We start from the raw sequence: 21062 nt of genomic DNA on the forward strand, positions 1-21062 counted from the left end.
GTGCTCGTTTCAGGCAGTTTACGTTCGGTTTGTCGGCTGTAACAATCATAGTGTAGGGGCGTACTGATGTGCGTGGAGCATTATTTTCATCCTCTTTATCTCTTCCTTCAGGATATCAAAGGCGCGATCGTTTCTTATACAAGAGTGTATAAGTCAATTGAATCAGATTTTAGATGTAAACGGTGAATGAATGTTTGTAGCAAAAGATATATTCAAATTAAAGATTCTGTATTCGATACTAGTTAGCGTGATTCTGAATAGCATTCAACTTTGCAGTCGACTTGTAAGGCCGAAGGCAGAGTGGGCGCGAGAAGCTGTGCCGAGCTGGTGACTGACATTAGCAAACCTAGAGCGGGAATGATATTAGCAGCAAATGAAAGGAGCCCTGTCAGAGTACAAGCGAGAAATCTGCTCAGTTTTCACTCTGACAGGGTCCCTTTGATTTGCTGCTAATATCATTCCCGCTCTAGGTTTGCTAATGTCAGTCACCAGCTCGGCACAGCTTCTCGCGCCCACTCTGCCTTCGGCCTAAGTCTACGGGACTATTGCATGGTCAGTGCTGCAATACTACGGACACTAAGAATCTTTCCAAGTCAGAACTGAAACATACAAAATCTGGCTCGTTAAGTTCGTTATATGTACATTGAACCACCAATCGAATAAAAACCTTGAGTGCAAAATTTGGAGTCGGAATTTGCAAGGCAAAAATCATTTAGAAACATTTTATTTTCAGGTACCGTACAACAAAGCTTTGAATGCAAAAACTGAATGAAAAATTCCGGTTCTTCCAAAAAAGCGTGGAATGCAGCATGGTTGCCCGTAACAGATTCGAATGTTTATTATGTTTTATTTAGAAAAAAAGTTTTAATTCCCCAAGTTATGTAATAATGTCTTTCTTGTGTAATATGGTCTCAAGCTTTCCAGACATATCAAGTTATCTTCTATATATGAATAGTATAGTGTTTCTATTAACCTGGAATATATTCCAAAATACATATGGGCTGATAATCTGGAATTCATTTTCTTCCTGTTATGCATTGAATTATCTTATCTCTAGAAACGGCATATTAACTATTATATTATTTTGGTCATAGCTACCAGAAGTTCGCGACTTTTACACACGTTGAAACTGTCACATGTTTGACGTTTGGAAGCATTGGGAAAATCGAAAAGACTCTCATCCAGAAATTTCGGAAGTTGCTTTAACCCTCATGACTGTGCCTGCAACGCAAGTTTCTGTTGAAAGAGCGTTTAGCGCTCTGGCGTTAGTATTGTCGCCAGCTCGGACAAAATTGTCCGTACAAAACCTGTCGAACATTTTAATAGTAAAATTAAACCAAGACCTACTCCATCATATTATTCCACACATGTACAATTGGAAAGACTACAAATCGATGGGAAAAAATGAATTAAACATGAATTTTGATTAATTTAGAGCTAAAATCTTATCATTTGAGGTTTCAAAATCACTATAGATTCATCGTATTGAATTTCATTGCCGGTTCTGGTTGGGAAATTTGGGGAGTACGATTACCTATAAAGTACACTTATATTTCCAAAAATGGTAAGTAACAAAAACTACCTAAACATGAATTCAAGCTCAATTTGGTTTTGAAAAATCTTATATCTGCCATTGGAATTATAAAAATTTCATAGTGTCTATACATAGATTTTGATTTGTCATAAAAAAAGGTTTTGAAATTACTTGAAAATTCGACAAGTGAAAGTTGACACTCGACTAAGATAAGTTAAGCAATTCCTCCGTGTGTATGCATGTGTATTGTATGTGTCAAACAACGTCACTCAATTTCTCAGGCATGACTGCACTTTTTTTCCCAAATCAGGCTGAAATGAAAAGGCTGCATAGGTTACTATTGAATTTAATTCGGATCCGACTTCCGCAGTTACAAATCTAATACCGTTTTCGTTTATTGATCAGAGCAGCACGAAAGCTGACCCAGAGTCGCCCAAACAACGTTTAATATGTTTGTTTTAGCAACCTGAGGTCGCTCTAGAGCGGACTCCAATCGCGTAGTTTCGCTCTGAAAATTTTTTCGGGTCGCACCACGCATCCAGCTGAGTTTGTTTATTTTATCTTTTTTTCATGAGTTGTTGCTTAGGGCGCGTAAAACGTGTTCGTTTTACTCGGAGTCAGAGTAGCCCGCGTCTAGGTTCAAAAACGAAAACCTGTAGCCTGTGTCCGCATTTAAAAAAATTAAACGTTTGGAACTTTAAATATTGTAAATGAATAGTGAAACATTCTGAGAGCCGAGTTCATTGCATATATTTAACAGTTTTCTTTCTGTTATGTTAAAAAAAAGAAAAATGATATATTGAAAAATGTATATAAATAAATATAATAATAATAATAATAATAATAATAATAATAATAATAATAATAATAATAATAATAATAATAATAATAATAATAATAATAATAATAATAATAATAATAATACTCAGCACGTTGAATAGTAGCCATGTGATAATCGAGTTTGCAATGTCCAGTCAGAGCTCTGGCCAGAATACTGCAATGATGCTTGGAAAAATACAGTAGACACTTTGACATTTTCAGATGTAAATCTGGTAGAAATGCTTTTGTCTGAGCGCAAGTTTGCAAGCTGCGCCAGTAGCTGGCATGATTGGATGCAGCCCAAGAACGAATCTTGTGCTTTATACAACTAGTTGAAAGTGGTAAAGCTGGTTCAGGACCAACGAAATCATTCGTTGCACCAGCTCTAGCCAACTCATCAAATAATAATAATAATAATAATAATAATAATAATAATAATAATAATAATAATAATAATAATAATAATAATAATAATAATAATAATAATAATAATAATAATAATAATAATAATAATAATAATAATAATAATAATAATAATAATAATAATAATAATAATAATAATAATCATAATAATAATAATAATAATAATAATAATAATAATAATAATAATAATAATAATAATAATAATAATAATAATAATAATAATAATATTGTGGCTGTCATTTCCGATCCTAAAAAAATTATTGGTTTAGTTATCCTAGGAAAAACAGAAAAATCGAAACGTCGTTATTCAGAATAAGGGTGCATAAGACATTTTGGGAGTATTATTAATGAATGGAAGTGTATCTGTTTCTTTAGGAATAAGAAGGAAGCACTAAGGATGAATACTTTAGAAATTCACATATATGAGCCGTTACACAAAACTCTGTGTTTATCTTTTAATATTCGTTACTTATTAAAATTCATTGCTTCGCCGACAGTATATATAAATCTAAAACAATTTCTTTATTTCACAATGGTAATGTAATGAAACCCTAAAATTTCCTGCAAAGGTAATCCCAACAACGCAATCGTATGTACTAGTACCATTTCACTGAGGCAGCCGAAATAGTGCGAGCGCACTATGAACCACAGCTCGTCCCCAGAAACAGCCGGTTTATTGCTTCAAGAAACATTGATGAGACAGCCGGCTTGCGACAGCCCTTCGTAACAGTAATTCCCTAAAAATCAAAGGATGTCTTCGATTTTCAAAGGCTGTCTCCGTAACATTTTATACGAATGAGCGAACATAAAGAAACAGGATACAAACAGCCCGTTCGGTTTGACTACTCTCCGGATAGAATACTCTCATCAAACTGGTGAGTAGGAACTGTCTCAGTGACAGCATTCATTTTGGCATGCGAGCGCTGTTGCCATTACAGTTCGGCATATGCTTCACACATATTGTAGACTGGGCTTTCGACTTTGCACTCAGACAGTTCATGCTATCTCGTGGCGGATGTCATTGAAAAGCAGTACTGCTGGGAAGCCTGCTCTTAGGAACACAGCCCGACGAATGCGCAACAAAAACACCATGAACGAAAGGAATATTCTAGCCGCTGGATATTCGATTTCGCTAAAAAAGTATGTCCTGAATCTGTTCCGGAACAGACGATCATGCGCGTCGCCTCATCAAACAGAAACGAAACACATTTTTCGATGGTAGAGTTCTCACTTGAGCTTTTATCGTGTAACAATAAAGCTCCGGGGTTGGACAAAATCAAATTCAACTTGTTGAAAAATTTGCCAGACTCTGCCAAAAGGCGCATATTGAATTTATTCAATAGACTTCTTGAGGATGACACATGACTGGAGACAAGTAAGAGTTATCGCCATTCAAAAACCAGGGAAACCAGCCTCTGTTTCGTCGAGACTAATGGCTTACTTTCCGATACACAATTTGGTTTCCGCAGTGGCAAAGGAACGAACGATTGTCTTGCGTTGCTCTCAACCGAAATTCAAATGGCTTTTGCTCGTAAAGAACAAATGGCGTCAGTTTTCCTAGACATCAAGGGGGCTTTTGATTCAGTTTCCATAAACATCCTATCTGAGAAGTTGCATCAGCATGGTCTTTCACCAATTCTGAATAACTTTTTGTATAATCTATTGTCCGAGAAATACATGTATTTCGCGCATGGTGATTTGTCGACAATACGATTCAGTTACATGAGTCTTCCTCAGGGCTTATGCTTAAGCCCCCTTTTATACAACTTTTACGTAAACTACATTGATGAATGTATCAACACATCCTGCACGCTAAGTCAACTTGCCGACGACAGCGTTGTGTCTATTATTGGACCCAAAGCAGCCGGTCTCCAAGGACCATTGCAAGATACCCTCGATCTAGAACTCATTTACAATTTTCTATTCAAGTTCCTCTAACAAGCTATCCTCAAGAATTGAAGAGGTGACGCATTTTTGGTAGAGATGCGCAAAACAGTTCATTTCAAAGAACCGTTCAGTGATGCAGAGTTCAATTAAAAGAACTAGTACTCGAGCGAGTTTTATATCGAGATCCAATGAACGGCCACATTTTTTGTTAGGAACAGCCAATACATTAAACTCTTTTACCATTGAGAACGTGTATTTATTCATGACTGGCTCGAGCGCAGGGGAGATTTTTGGGGGTTTAAATTTTTGTTGAATCCGAAAATATGCAGTAATATTTGGTAGGACCATAAGACCTTTCATTTGACCCTAAGATTGGAAATATCGGTTCTGCAAACTCTGAGAAAAATAAGTCAGCTCCGTTTTTGAGCATATGACTATTATCTCCCGTCGTTAATCGAAAACCGGGAACCTGGATAGCCAGAATCTGTTTGTTTGGCTGCCTACTAATAATGGCTATCAATTTGTGTATTTTTTAGTTCAGTTTCGACAATTCTTTACACATTTTGTTCCGTCGGTTTAAATGACGGTGTACACTATTTAACACAATTTACCCTATAACTCCGAAATCACATGCAAAATTTCATGCAAATCGAAAAGGCTCGTGCCAACAGTCAGCCGATTCCACATGGAATTGCTCAATTGTTAAATATTTTCAGGCTTTTTCCACTGTGTGCAGTATTTCATCGAATGCACGGTAGGAAAGACATCAGCATCCAACACATTTTTGTTCCAGAGCGAAACATGCATGCAAGTTTTAGTATTAGAATCAAAAGTGATCTTGAGATAATGATATTAAAACAGTAGGGTAAGGTGCTCGGTTGCCGCTACCACACCGTAACTTTTGACAGAAAGTAGATAGCGTCATTCCGACAAATGTCATGTGTGTGTAATAACAGCACGTTCTTTTTGTGCCGAATACCAAAGCAAACAGACGCTTGTACTTTTTGCTGCGTTCAAAACAAATTTTAATTGCGTGGAAATCAACACAAAAGTTTCTTCTGACTTTTTTTTATAGTACCATAAATTGAAGAGCATAAATCGGAAAGGTGACTGGATTGAATATTTATGAGGTGAAATCGATCTGTTTCGTGATTTAATCCCGGATGCTATCAAAATTTTCGCAACCAAAGATTTGTTTAGTCATTTTCTCAATGGCTACCGATTTCGGTTACCGGCACCCCAAGGGGTTCGACAATTTGTGAAAAATTGTCAGTGATATGCAGGCTGCTGTCGAGACAAAGCAAGCCAAAGTTTTGGCCAAATATCTAGCTGCTCATACATCAGATGCTCCGGTTAAGAAAAAAACGTGGAAGTCCGGCCAAATCAACACCAAAGGCGCCACCATCCAAATCATCGGCCAAGAGAGCCAAGGCGAAGTGACCATCAGACAATGGAGACTTTTATCCAAAAGGCCTCCGAAAAAAATAAATTCCGGTTTTCCGTTGAATAATTGCATTCTTTACTTATATTTTTCCGATATTTTTGGGGTGCCGGTAACGAAACACCAATTTTGAAAAGGCCAAAATTCATCACTTTACTAAATTGATAATAAAAATTTTACAATCCAATAAATCCACTTAGTTTTTTAATTAGTTGTTATCTAGGGACTTCAGCTTTCCATTGATGTGTAGATGTCCGCATAATGCGCACTTAGTCAGAAGTTATGAGCTTAAAATAAAATGGTGCCGGTAACCGAACACTCTCCCTAACATTTGTAGTGTCGATCGCAAATGAGCATCGAACAAAGAGCCAACATTAAGAATGCCACTTCGCACTTTGACGCTTGGTTTCGGGTTCATATTCAAAGTACCATGTTTCGTCACCAGTCACAATAGAAAACAAAAAGTTTGGGTCCTTTTTTGTCTCTTTAATGATGTCTCTTGAATGCTGAATAATGAGGTCTTTTTTGTGTTGGTTCAAAGTGTGCGGATCAAATCGAGCCCAAACTTTTCTTTTATTTTGTTTTCTGTCAAACTACGATAAATCGATGCTGCGGATATTGATAATTCCGATTCCATATATTTAACCGATTGTTGCGGTTCTTTTTTAATGTATTCACGCACAATCTCCGTATTTTTTTCGTTCACAACAAATCTTCCCGTTCCTCTTGAAAACGTTTAAACCACTCGTGAATACGACTGCGGGATAGACAATCATCGCCATAAACTTGTTTCATGATTTGATGAGTTTCGGTAAAAGTTTTATCAAGTTTAAAATAAATCTTAATGTTGGCTCTTTGTTCGAAACTTATTTTCTGACCGACACTACAAAAGTACTGTCACATTCAGCGCGGTATCGAGGATTATTGAAGGATCCAACCATCTTTTTTGCGATCACTGCGCTGCCCGAGTGGCGAGCTTTGAACTAAGCGATGGTGAATAATTTTCAGATTTTGCTTGAAGATTCGAACAAAATGCAGGGTTTTTATTTTTTTTTCTTATGAATAACATACAAAAACGTGTGAAAATTTGGTAAAAAAATCGATCATTAATGATTCAGTAACTTTCCGTGGTATGTTTGATTGATATTTATGGAGAAATTGTAGCATGAAATATCAAATTCGAAGAAGTGAGGTTGGGTACTGTTTTCATATCTAGGACATTCTTTGTTTTTTGGGTTGGATTTTGAGATTAATTGATAAATTATGATCAAAAGTTGTATGACTAGTATATTTACTCATGTTTTACCATCTAAATCAAATCTGTATGTGAACTGAAAATTTCAAATTTCATCCTAGATTGTCCAGAGTATAGGACAATTTGAAATCATATGTTTGATGACAACACGTGAATAATCGTTTTTCTTACCCATATTTGTAAGGTTTTGCCATCTGCATTCTTTCAAACTCAAGTAAATTGAAAAATTCGTCAAAAAAATTTCTAAATACATGGGATATGTCAAAACAAACCATAACGCTATCTCGTGGTGATCACACTGATTGGATTGTTCAATACGACAACAGGATACACAATTGACGGATAAAAATTTTAGTTAGAGGGCGAAACAAGGAGTCGCGCTGTTTAAAAAGTCCTGGAACTTGTACAAGAAGCAATTTTTATATTAAAAAATAATGCATCGAAAAGACATTTTGCAATATAATAAAAAATTAAACGCTCCATCATTTTTCAAGCACTAAAAAACGTCACTCATATCAAGTTAAATGTGAAACTGGGGCGTACCGAAAAGAAGTAAAAAATCTAAAGAATGGAAAACAAAGACATCACTCGAAAAGATCCAATATTTTGAAGAATTGGATGATGTCAATCATTGTACGAGTTTAATCTTCATATTAGTTACGCATAAATAGCAGCAATCATCTGCTCTGAGAACCGCCGGATTTCGTCTGTTTTATTTTTTATTCTCTGGTTCTTACTACACACACACGCATACGCATGAGGTCCCAATGCCCCAGCTTGCCGACTCGGTCAAAGTACCGCAAAGCAGAATACCCCATTGTAAATAAGACGAAAAAGAACGATCAATTTTCCCTTTCAATCTTGCGTACAGTGCACAGAACCCGCGGCCCTCGTCCCTCGGCCGAAGACAAACCGTCCGTCAGTCGCTCGCCGGTTTTGCTCTGGGTGTCAGAGTTGCGGCTAATATGCGAAACCCATAACGGTAACCGCGAATCGAACTAATTAATTCCACTTATCGCGGGCACCACGCTGCTCGTCGTCATCGTCGTCGTCGTCGTTGTTGTCGGTTGCGTCTTCGTCATTCCGTAAGCCAAGCCAAACCCGGTGCGGGGTCTGTAATGATTTGCGACGCACGTGGGTCATTGTCCGTCGTGCGCTCTTTCTTTCTCAAGCTCACTCACTATTCGTCCCTTATTACGGTCGGTGTGCTGTTAACTAGACGTATCATAGATACTGCCAGCAACGAACGGTAGTCTTCGGGCTCGACCAAACGATGGTTGCTCCGGTTGCAGAAAGCCGCGGCCCATCGACTCCCGTCCCGTGGGTCGTCATGACATCGCTTCTGGTCGCCGCTGGTTACCGCTGGTCAGGAAATGCGAAAAATGCCTCATTTTTTTTCCTACTCTTGATGCGATGCGACTCTCAGCTGGTTCGGGTTTGATGGAAGAAGCACCTGTTTATGGTATCGGATGTTTATACTTAGTCGTTTAAATGTACAAACCAAAGCAGGTATAGTTTTACATTTGGATTTGTCCTTACACTGACCACGATGAGCTGGACATGCTCGGACACATGTTCTTTTTTTCACACAGGTCATCAATAGTGCTGGACAGCCAGTTTAACAACGCACGCTGATATGAGCGAGCACGAAAGTCAACTCAACAAACATCGGACGAACAGGAAAGGGGACGTTGTTAAATCCGGCGGAAAATGAGAAAACATTGTCAAGCATACTGATTTTTGCAAGTGCGAAAAGATCACAGTTCAAAAACTCAACACAGAATCATCTATCAACTCCGAGCTGTGCCTTTTAACGGCCGGATATTTGCTGTGGTTTGCTATGTTTCTGGGAAACCGCAAGAACCAAACGAATCCAAACGAACTCTGCCGGTCCCTTGTCCGGGGGTTGCTCCGTAGGTTGAAAATTTAGCATGTGATGCCAAAATCAGTGCCTCGACGGGGTCGACGTCGATTGGTGATGAAAGAACGGCAATCCAAAACCAAATCAAAACTGAAATAACGTTTTTGGTGAAAAATTGACTGGAATTGAAGTTCTGAACACGACTACGGTTCCAACAGATTAGAGTGCCGTAGAAACAATGGCAGAAAACGATTCACAATGTTTTTTTTTCTTCCTGTTGGTGCTCGTACTTGTGGTTTTCAACTAGCAATTGCGGTTGAACCTTTATTGGTTACGATATCGCCACTGCGCAAAGCTTCGTAATTTGTGATGTTTTTCTTTCATTTACGAAGATGTTCTAGAGTACAATAAATATAATTTGTTCTTTTTTAGACATTCTTTATGGTTAAATTTGACAGATTTCCGTTATATTGAAGAAAGATTGAGACTTTAAATAAGGCTGAATTTCCCTGCACGGAACGACCGAAATTAGTTCTGCGCCTAATTCGTATTACTGTTTTTGAATTAGTTGATTTTAACAACAGAATTTCCAAAATAACTAGAAAAATAGTTAAAATTGAGAATTTACTTTGCTGAAAAAAACTCTTATTTTTAGAGAATGTGTTTAGTTGGCGAATGTCCTGGACACAAACCAGCAATATTTCAATCCAACACGAAATTCTCATTGACAACTAATTTTGTTATTAAAATCAGAAAATTTGTTTCTATTTATCTATCACCATCATTACTGAAGGACAGCACAAAGAAAACAAAAATGAAAGTGGTCTTATTAACAAGTTTATTAGCCAAAAACTCATGAGAAGTGTCAAAGTAAAACAATCCATTAAAAGGCTAAAAAGGACAGTCTTGTTGAAATTGCTTGCAAATTGTTTTGATGTTTACGATATATCCATATATAAATTTCTAAACCGATATGTAAAAATGACGTAAACTATTAGTGGAAAGTGCGTATTTATTCAGAAATTGTGCGCATTCGAAGCGATTGTGCGTAATAATGTTTTTACGCGGAACAGTGAAGTGAGTCTCGAATGTTGCACTCTAATTGTATATGTATTCGGTTTATGTTTTCCGAGTGCTTAAAGTCTTCAGTGAGAGAGTCGATTTCGCGAAGTCGAATGAAGAAAACAGCGACCTTGAAGAAAAATTTTCAAAAAGAAGTTGATGTTTTGTTTATGTCTTTTTCTCCAATACAACATCGTATTCATACCTACCAATAAATAAAAGACAACCGCGACTGAAATTTTTTTCGATAGTAGTGGCTAGTAGTCATTACGGCGTTAACGTGTTTTCGGTGACAGAGCGCCATATAGCTGCAAATTGCAGAAACCAATTCAGCTATTTATGTTGGTAGAAAACAAAGCTTCATTTCTCTAATTCAACTAAAAAATTAGTTGAATGGATATGAAGTGTGCCTTAGCTAAGAAATGGCAGAACGTTTAATTGGTGAATTCAACTAAAAAAGGCAGGTGGGTAGTGTCAGAGACATAACTGGATGTCGTGAATACGAAAACAACTGACATGTTCCTTAACACTTCCAAATATCAATTAGTTGATCAATTGTATGAATTATGCAAGCATTCCCCTTTTTTCACATTTTTCGCAAAAACAAAGAAGGCTTCAATCTCGATTACTGTGAATTTCACACAATGAAAAGTGCACAAATCTAATCAAACTGTTCTAGATTTGCACTAAACTGATGATATTTACCTTCGATTTGCGAAGAATATCCTAATAGTTCTTTAGAAAACTTTTAGAGCCATTAGAACGGCTAATTTTGTGTGATGCTCTCCACCGTTGTCCCCTTTTCGTTGTTTTTTCACCAATGCAAACGACTAGCAGCTGTGACGTAATCGCTCTTTTCGAAAGCGAAACTAGCTTTGCAAACGACACAAAATACATCTGCTCGCAGTGGCGATAGAATCCAAACTGGCCCAATTTTTGTTAAGAGGTTTCTTTTTACGTGATTTCGTTTGTAGCTTTTTCACTAGTGGGCGGTCCTAGCGGCTACCCAAGTAACAATTTTTGTTACGCTAGCTTGTTTGTGACTAGTTTACAACCAGATATTTGAGTGATTGTTACTAACATCTAACCACTTGCATGACTCAAAAAGCGCAGTTTCTACTAGTTGTTAAGTCGGCTAAAAATAAGTTGTCGTTACGTTGTAATGCCATACTGAAATAACTTATTTTTCATAACATGAAAATAACTTGTTTCTAAGTAAACTAGTTGAAACTTAGTCACCATCGACATTATAAACATTGAATGAATTCAGAATACTTTTCTATCATCAATAAAAAAGTAGAAGAGTACTTTAAATCACAAACTTGATACAAGGTACAAATTTGACAACGATCCAAAAACTGTCGACCGGAATTCACTTTTATTTAACTGTTTTTTATGCGCCTTCAATCAAAATTTGCTTATGAAGATAAAATAAATAAACAACAAAATAACCCTATGTTCAGAATGCTCAAAATTATTCCAAGTAGCGTGATTCCTCTTCATTTTAAATTCATATATCATGCGAATTATAATATTATCACAATCGATGTTCAATCCCTATATTATTTTCTTCGTGTTTATGATAGTGCATAGAACAAAAATGACCATTCTGCCTTTCACTATTTTCGGCAAAAAGTAGTTTTGAAAAAAGTAACATCCTGGTTTTATTTACGTTTCATACACTTCTTGAGACTCCATATTGTGTTCGCCATATTCAAGCCAACAAAGGTTGTTTTGTTTGCATTTTCGTTATCATAACGTTGGGAAAACTTACCGATAACTATCTGAATCAATGAAAAAATATATGTTATAATCTTATAATATCTAAGTTTTTGCTATATCAATTCACAGTAACGATTCACATATACGTTAACGTATTTGTCGTATTCCCGGTCCAGAATATTAGAAACTATGCAAATTTTTAAACATGTGCTTTTATATAATTTTTATTTTTCAGCGATCCAATATTTTTCGTCACGTTAGTCACAAGCTTAGTTCACAGAATGCCGTTCTAGCCTCCTTTACTTTTTTTTTCCATATCCGTTTCCAGTACACACTCACAATAAAATGTAATAGAAACAGTTGTTTCAGTCCCACGGCAGATTCTTAGCTGAAATTTTCCGGTTATAGTTATTCGGCTATTGCACATTTTTGTTCATTCATTTATATTATTATTCATACTGTCACTGTTTTCTATTAACTCATTTGAACAAAATTTACATCAAACGATCGACTTGAATGTTTTTTCCAAACCATAGTAAACTTCATCTGTAGTGAGCTATTTTAAGAGTGTAACGTCATGAGCAATATCGTTGAATAATCTCGAATATCATCTAGCATCTCTTTCTATGTTTCTATGACAGTTTGTTTGAACTGTCAGTGTAGCTGTCAGTATATTATGATAACAAACATAAACATTTGTCAATGACACAAAGTTCACACGGACTTTGATTTCTTCAATAAATCAAATACATAAGGTAAGTTTTAACATAAAATAGTTCATTTGGCTTCATCATTACATCGTTTGTCTGTATCACTACATCCTTTCCCTTCTCTACACTTCATAAATAATTGTTGCGTTTCACTTTTAAATTACAGATCTGCACTATTTTACGAAGTAAGCCGTTCATCGGAAAAATATTCATCAGTCCGGCGTCCATTAGTTATCCAGCTTACATTTGTATTTGTTTTCAAAAATAAATAAAGGTAATGCAATCCACATGGGTTAATTATTTTTATTCATTTAACAAATTCTGTTATAGGAAAATTTAGAGCTTGAGATACATTTCAACGAAATCGCATGCCAATGATTTTCTCCGAAAAGGCGTTTTTTTTCCTAATCAAAGTTTTACCAGTCACACCGAATGTTACTCCAACCAAGACAACACTTGAGATAAATCATGAAATGGATATTAAGGAAACGACGTCATAAAATATAAAAAAATTAAATGAATAGGACATCAAATAATGTTGACGATTTTACTACTTCGGGTTTAATGAAAATGTTTTAATCAAAACAGTATCTTAGCAACAAATAGAAGATATATCATTTGAAAATAATGCACTTACACTCTAGTGATATACATGATAAATAAATTTGTCATCGAATCTTTTTGGTCGGGATATTAGATTTCTGCCTCGCAGAGCTCTGCCTGACCCTGCTTGTGAAACCGAGTTATGCAGTGCAGTTTCCGCAGTCTCATTCGGTGTTACCACTTCGTAGTGTTCCGATCTATCGGATGACTTATCTGTGAGTAAAGGATCTAATCCGAAACCAGGAGCCTTTTTTATTTCTTGGACGTTTCTTGCATATTGAGCGCCTGTTTGATTCATGACTACAACTTTAGCTCCTTCCCTGGTTATCACCCTGAAACGTTCCGAAGAGAAAACCGGGTCCGTCTTGGATCTTCTATGCTGCGAAAGAAAAACTATATCGCCAACTTGGATATTTGATTCCTTTGCACCCCGCATTCGGTCTGCATACTGTTTGCTGTATAATTTTGATTCAGTATCACGTTCAGATATGTCGGTACGATCGAGTTTGTTATTGGTAGAAGCGTTCCACAAGCTAGGAAAGGTGCCTCTATAACGCCATCCCACCAACAGTTCAAATGGCGTCACGGCAAGTCGAGAATGTGGTACCAATGTATTGTGCTTATGGACGTATTTTTGAACGGCCAGGCGCCAATTTGTACCATCTAATCTGGAGACTGATAATGATTTAATGATACCTTGGTTTTGTCTTTCTACTGCTCCATTAGTCTGCGGACAAAGTGGTATAGACTTGCGCACTTTAATTCCTTTATCCTCCCAATACTTGATAAACGGACTGCTCTGAAATGGTGGTCCATTATCGCTTTGTATGATTATCGGTAAACCCCAAGTTCGGAACACCTCGCATAATGCCAAATTGGTACTTTCTGCATCAATAGCTCTCATTTCGACTACTGATAAATATCGTGAATAAGTATCAGTTACCACCAAAAACTCTCCCGAGCCAAAACCAGGTACCGACAGAAAATCAATTTGGAGGATTTCCCATGGGCCTTCTGGGAGATCTCTAGAAGTCAATGGAACTGGCGGATTGCGCTTGGCCAAGAGTAGACATGTTTCACACTTTGTGACATAATTAGAAACGTCCTTTGACATCTTTGGCCACCAAAAATATTGGCGCATTATTCGCTTCATAGCCATTTCACCCACATGGCCTCCATGAGCAGATCGCAGTGCTTTTTGTCGAAGGTTTGTAGGGAGAATAATACGTTCATCTTTGAACAATAGAGAACCGAGTTTCTGTATGTGTTTTCTTTGAGCTTCATAGGCTCTCAATTCCTTCGACCAGATTTTACTTTCTAACGCTTCACACACAGCACGCAGTTCATTATCGTCTTCAGATGCCAACTCAATTTCGCTCCAAGTTATTTCCATACAGCTTGTATCTAATGCATATAAGAAATGTTTTTCTACATGCTCTTCGAAACATTCAGATTTTTGAGATTCGGGTATAAGGCGGGAAAGAGCGTCCGCCACGTTTTCTTTGCCAGTCACTCGTTGAATAGAAAAATCATACGGTTGAAGTCTTAGAGCCCAACCTTCTGCCCTAGTTATGGCTCTCTTTCCTAATCTGTGGTTGCTGTTGAAGATATATTGATTTGCTTCCGCATCTGTTCGAACTACAAACGGTCTAGCCAGAAGATAATAAGCAAAACGCTCTACTCCCCAGACCACAGCCAGCGCTTCTTTCTGTGTGTGGGGGTAACGTTGTTCAGAAGTTGATAATACTTTGGAAGCACACGCAATGATTCTAGGTTGGCCAACATTATTGTATTGAACTAATACTGCGCCGAGACCACAAGGAGAGGCATCGACAAATAAATCAATGGGATCTGACGGGATATAGTAACCCAAACGTCTAATCAAGCTAAGAGCTTCGTTCTTTAGATACAAGAATTCCTTCTCCTCACTCTCCGTCCAGTAGAATCTATCTGAAATAGCTAGCGCTCTCAGATACACCGTATTGGAAGCTCGATGCATGATAAATTTGTCTACAAATGTTATCAGCCCAAGAAAACTTTTTACATCCGAGCAGCAAATAGGAGTTCTGAAGTTCTTTATCGCCGATAGTTTCTCTTCTTCGACCATCCAACCATCCGGTGTCAAATCAAAGCCTAAAAAATTCACCTGTTGGCTTCCAAAAACACACTTGTTTTTGTTTATCCTTACGTTATGTTTCGACAAACAGGAAAGAACTGCTTTCAGGTTTTCATCGTGCTCAGCTTTGGTTATTCCGTACACTAAAATGTCGTCTTGAAAGTTTTTACATCCCTTGCAATCTCCCAAAATTTTCCGTTGGAGTACTTCCTGGAACAAATCTGGCGCATTGCACAATCCGAACGGTAATCTCACACAGCGAAACATTCCAAACTCTGTACAAAAATTTGTTAGATGCCTAGATTCCTCATCTAACTCTATGTGGAAATAGGCGTGCGCAAGATCAATTGTTGAAAACCAGGCGGCTCCATTCAATTCCGCCAAAATCTTTTCCAGTGTGGGCATGGCGAAAGGAGTTCGAAATATGTAGCGATTAGGGCCTCTCAAATCTATAACCAAGCGTATGTCATCTTTTCCTTTTGGAACCACGAGCATTGATGAACAGAACGACGTGTCCATGCCGTCTGGTTTTGCAACGGAAAATAAACCTTTTTTCAACTAGTAGCTAAAAACATAGCTGTGATTAAAGATATGTTAGAATCAAGTAACGATAACCTACAAATGATAGTTAGTATAATGTTTACGTTATAAAGAAACACTGCTGTCACCTTGTTTTAATAAGTATAACATAAAAAACATGTTCGTGCTCTTGTTGCAACACAGTTGTGTTAAATGGTATCAAAACTAGTTATGGGTTGCTACTATTGAAGTCAAATAAACTTATTTTCAACTAGTGGCTAGAAGCATTGTTGTGATTAAAGATATGTTTGGATTAAGTAACGATAGCTTATAAATTATATTTAATACAATATGACACAAAGATGTTATGATTGGATACCTAAATAACTATTTCGTAACTAGTTATGTTATGATGAAACATTGCTGGCACCATGTTTAAACCAGTATAACATAAAAAACATATTCGTGCTTTTGTTGCAACATAGTTTGGACTTTGTCGTATCAGAACTAGTTGCGGATTGCTACTTGGGTATAAAAATAGCAGCATATAGAATTTTAATATCAATTATTTCATTTCGGATTTGCATAATTCATTGAAAGAAACTATCAAAATGCTGTAGGGATCCGTTTCTTGCGTTCAGAAGGGTCAATTGCGTAATTCTCTACGATATTAAACTCTGGAATATTTTTTGCAAAAACAAAGAAGGCTTCACTTGATCTCGATTACTGTGAATTTCACAGTGAAAAGTGCACAAATTTTATCAAACAGTTCTAGATTTGCACTAAACTGAGGATTTTTACCTTCGATTTGCGAAGAAGAAATCCTAATAGTTCTTTAGAAAACCTTTAAAGCCATTAAAATGGCTGATTTGATTCTATTGGTAGTTAGATTATATAAATTCTTTCACAGATCACTGTTATCCTCTTTGATACTCGTTTATACCAAACATTTCAGAAAATTTTTGAATTATTTTAGATTATGTCACACAGCTGAAAATTTTATCATAAAATTGTGATCATATTTTCGATATATAGTAAAAGCATATAGTAAAAATTATGTTGATTCGTTAGATACAACAAGAGATATTTACGTTAAAAAACTTATCACTCTCTCAGAGGGTACATTTTGAAAAGGCGCCCCATAGTAAAATAAGTCGTATTCACGACAAAATAGCCATTTCAACAAATATTTTATTATTATTAATGGAATTAGAATTAAAAAATCTAAATTAGCAAAAGTAAGATTTTTTTAGTTGTCTCAAAAAATAACTAACTAAAATCAGAGAATCTACTAATTTTTCGCCAAAATGCTGATTTCGGTCTTTCCGTGTGCAGACGACATTTTGGTATCGTCTAGTGACGTTGGTATTGGTACTCTCTTTTGCTGTAGTGAGATTCATATAAGCTTCGTCTATGTTCTTTTGATTTCAATGCGATCATTTACAGTTAAAACAGTTTAGCTGTTTTGATTCACCTTATAGTGTAATGATGCCTTTCTCACATCAATCATACTAAGGAGTGTATCAAAAATAAGCTATCCACATACATTTGTGTTGCACGCATGTATTTGTGATCGTTTTTTATGCTCAGATCACAGCATGCCGTGCGTTCGGCTGTCAGCTTTCGTTTGTTTACTTGTTTATGCGGATGAAATTCTGCGTTTTCAAAATGTTGCGTTTTGAAAAGGAAGTGAAAATTAAGGTTCTGGACACATGTCTAAGTGAGAAGGGTATTATTATACGAAAATTGGTGAAGCGGTTTGGATATCGTCATGTCATATCGTTAAAACCATCACTAATAAATTTGGGGAACACTATTATTTGAATGAGCTACCAAGAAGAGGCAGAAAATCCGGTTCTTCCAAACCGAAACTGGACCAGAAACTGGTATCTCTAATCATGAAGAACAAATCAATGTCAAAGCAGGAACGAGTTTCGGAATGATCCAGCGGATCAAGAGGCGAAATCACCTGAAGACCTACAAGAAGCAGAAAATCTCGAAACAAAGTGCAAAACAGAAGAAGCGAGCAGCAACAAGGGTCCGGAAATTCGCCTATTCGCGTTTTTTTAAGTGTCCGGATGCATGCGTTTTTATGGACGATGAGACCTATGTAAAGGAGGACTCAAAACCTATTTTAGGTTCATAATTCAAGTGGAGAAAATCGGTCGAAAGGTACTGGTATGGCAACCAATATGTTCCTGTGGTTTGAAGTCAACCATTTTTTACACTACCGGAACTATAAACGCAGAAATTAATAGACCTGAGTGTCTCCAGAAGAGATTGATGCCTTTATATAAGAAGCATAGTACACCTCCACAGTTTTGGTCGGATTTAGCGTCGGCTCACTATGCCAAAACCACTCTTAATTGGCTTGCGGAAAAGGGTATAGATTTCGTTGAGAAAAATATCAATCCACTAAATTGTCCTCAGCTTCAACTCATCGAACGTTACTGGGCAATCGTGAAGAGGGTCTTCAAGAAGACCCTAAGACAGCTGGAAGCATGCAGTTCAAAAAAATTTGGAACTTGATGAAGAGCGTTCGATCAAAAGTTCGAAAATTCGTGAAGGAATATCTTAAATTTCATCCGGTTTTCATTATGTTCAAGTTTAACCTTGTACAATAAAGGATCATTTTTTAGTTTGAATAAAATATCGTTTTTCATTGAAAGAAAAAATTGTGGATAGCATATTTTCGATACACTCCTTATCATATATAATAATGTTGTAATCGTCAAAAACATTTTCTCCATTTCTGGAAAGCATAACCAGAACTGGTTTATTTTGGCCGTCTACTGATATTGACTACCGATTGAAGTAGTTTTGAGGCCGATTTAGAAATTTTTCAGTTCTTTTTTGTTTCGCCCCTTTAATTGATGGCATAAAATGTTAAACACATTTTACCTTATAATTCCGGAACCGGAGGTTCGATCCTAATGATTTTCGGAAATTCCGTATGGGACCGCACGACCTTCCATTTAAATCTAAGTTTGTGAGAATCGGTCGGCCCATAACTGAGAAAAGTGAGTGAGATCCATTTGGGAAAATATAATCACTATTTCCGGTCCTCCGGATACGAAAACCGGCAGTCAGGACAGCCGAAATCAGTTTGTTTGGCTATCCTACCTATAATGACTATCGAATTGAGTAGTTTTATGACATTTTATGTTTCGCCCCTTTAATTCCGGAAATTGGATTCAAATGTAATTCAGAAGTTTGATTAGGACAACTATAAGACGGTTGTTTTTAAATCTAAATTTGTAAAAATCGGTCTCGCCATCTCTGAGAAAAGTGAGTAAGTAATTTGAAAGTCTAATTTGTACACTAATCATCCTTTGATCCCGGCTACCGGAAGCCGGATCCAGATGAAATTCAAACGACCGTAAAACCATTCATTTGAATCTAAGTTTATAGAAATGGATCACAAACGCACTCTGAGAAATGTTTGTACACATGCTTTCTTTTTTTTGTACATTTTACCCCATAACATCGGAACCGGAAGTCAGATCTAAACAAAATTAAAGAATTTTGTATAAAACTATAAGAGCTTTCATTTGAATCAAAGCTTGTGAAAATCGGTTCAGCCATCTACGAGAAAAGTTAGTGCACTTATTTTCACATTTTGTTGCACAATTTTACTCCATAATTCTGGAACCGGAGATCGAATTCAAATAATATTCTGAAATTTTGAACACACACAGACATTCTGCGTACTCGACGAACTGATTGAAATGGTACATGGTATATCGGTTCAGAAGTCGGTTTTTACAGTGATTGCATAACATTAGATTCAAATGAATGGTCTTATGGTCCTATACGAAGTTCCTGAATTTCATTTGGAACTGACTTCCGTTTCCGGATTTACAGAGTTACTTACTTTTCACGGAGATGGCTGAACCGATTTTCACAAACCTAGATTCAAATGAAAGGTCGTATGGTCCCATACAAAGTTCCTGAATATCATTTAGATTCGAAGTCTGGTTCTAGAATTACTGGATGATATGCACCAAAATATCAAATTAATGTCACTTAATTTCCTCGAAGATGGTTGAACCGAGTTTTACAAACTTAGATTCAAATTAATGGTCTAAACAATGGTTCTAAACAAAGCTCCGGAATTTTATATGTATCCAACTTCTGGTTCTGGAATCAGAGGGTGATATGCACCAAACATATGGAAAAAGGTCACACAAAATGTGAAAATAATGTCACTCACTTTTCTCGGAGACGGAAGTTCATTCGGTTCAAACTCCTGGTTCCGGAGGTAGGGTGTTTAGTGTAAAAACGTCAATTTCATGGATACTTTTTCCATAAGCTACTTCTTTTTATTGGCTAGTGAATTTCTCTAGTTTTCATATCATTAGAGTTTGTAACCAAGTAAACCATTGATAGCCCCATAAATGATTGGCTGAATTTTATCCAAGTCCGACTACTGGTACTAATTCTCCAAAATTCAAATCACTATGGAGAATCTTTAAAAAAAAATTGTAGGTCTTATTAGTCTATGGTTGAATGAACACTATGCCGATATCCAGCTTTCGGTTCCGGAAGTTCCGACAAAAAGGGGATAAAATGGAGCTCACTTCACTTTCTCACATATGATTGAATAGATTTTTACTAACTTAAATTTAGTATATCAATGTAGTAGTATTATGCAATAGACATCTTCAAAATTTTTCTCTAAATTTTTTAAAAATTATAGTATTCCGGAAAACTTCTGTTGTAATATAAGTAGAGAACAAATAATATGAGAAAGGCAGCATAACACCAATAGGTGGATTAAAGCAGGTTTTTTTTTATTGAAAACCATGTTTGCCATGCGGACCATTAGTTCTAGAATTCATGTTCAGAATTGAGATCCAAAATTCTGTTGCAGAAACCAGGTCCAAATATCAGGAGCAAAATTTAGAACACAGAACATGTTGCTCTAGATTTTAGTTCCAAATTTCAAAATGCGGTTCGAAAATCCACTTTTAGAATCAAGTTCCAGAATTCAGATGCAGAGCTCGGTTCCAGATTCCAGTACCGAACTTCCCTCCCAGAATCCAGATCCAGAATTCAGTTTCGAAATTCAGTTCCAGTATATTGTAGTTCCTTTAATAGAGTTCCATTC

The 21062-nt window shown here is 36.6% G+C and overlaps 1 protein-coding gene across 3 annotated transcripts in view; it reads right to left on the reverse strand.

The window, feature by feature from the left end:
- Window positions 1–21062, reverse strand: part of LOC131440203 (band 4.1-like protein 4A) — a 539736-nt gene that overhangs the window by 354145 nt on the left and 164529 nt on the right. The window lies entirely within an intron of this gene.

Source organism: Malaya genurostris, chromosome 1 (genome assembly GCF_030247185.1).
Source record: "Malaya genurostris strain Urasoe2022 chromosome 1, Malgen_1.1, whole genome shotgun sequence".
NCBI lineage: Eukaryota > Metazoa > Arthropoda > Insecta > Diptera > Culicidae > Malaya > Malaya genurostris.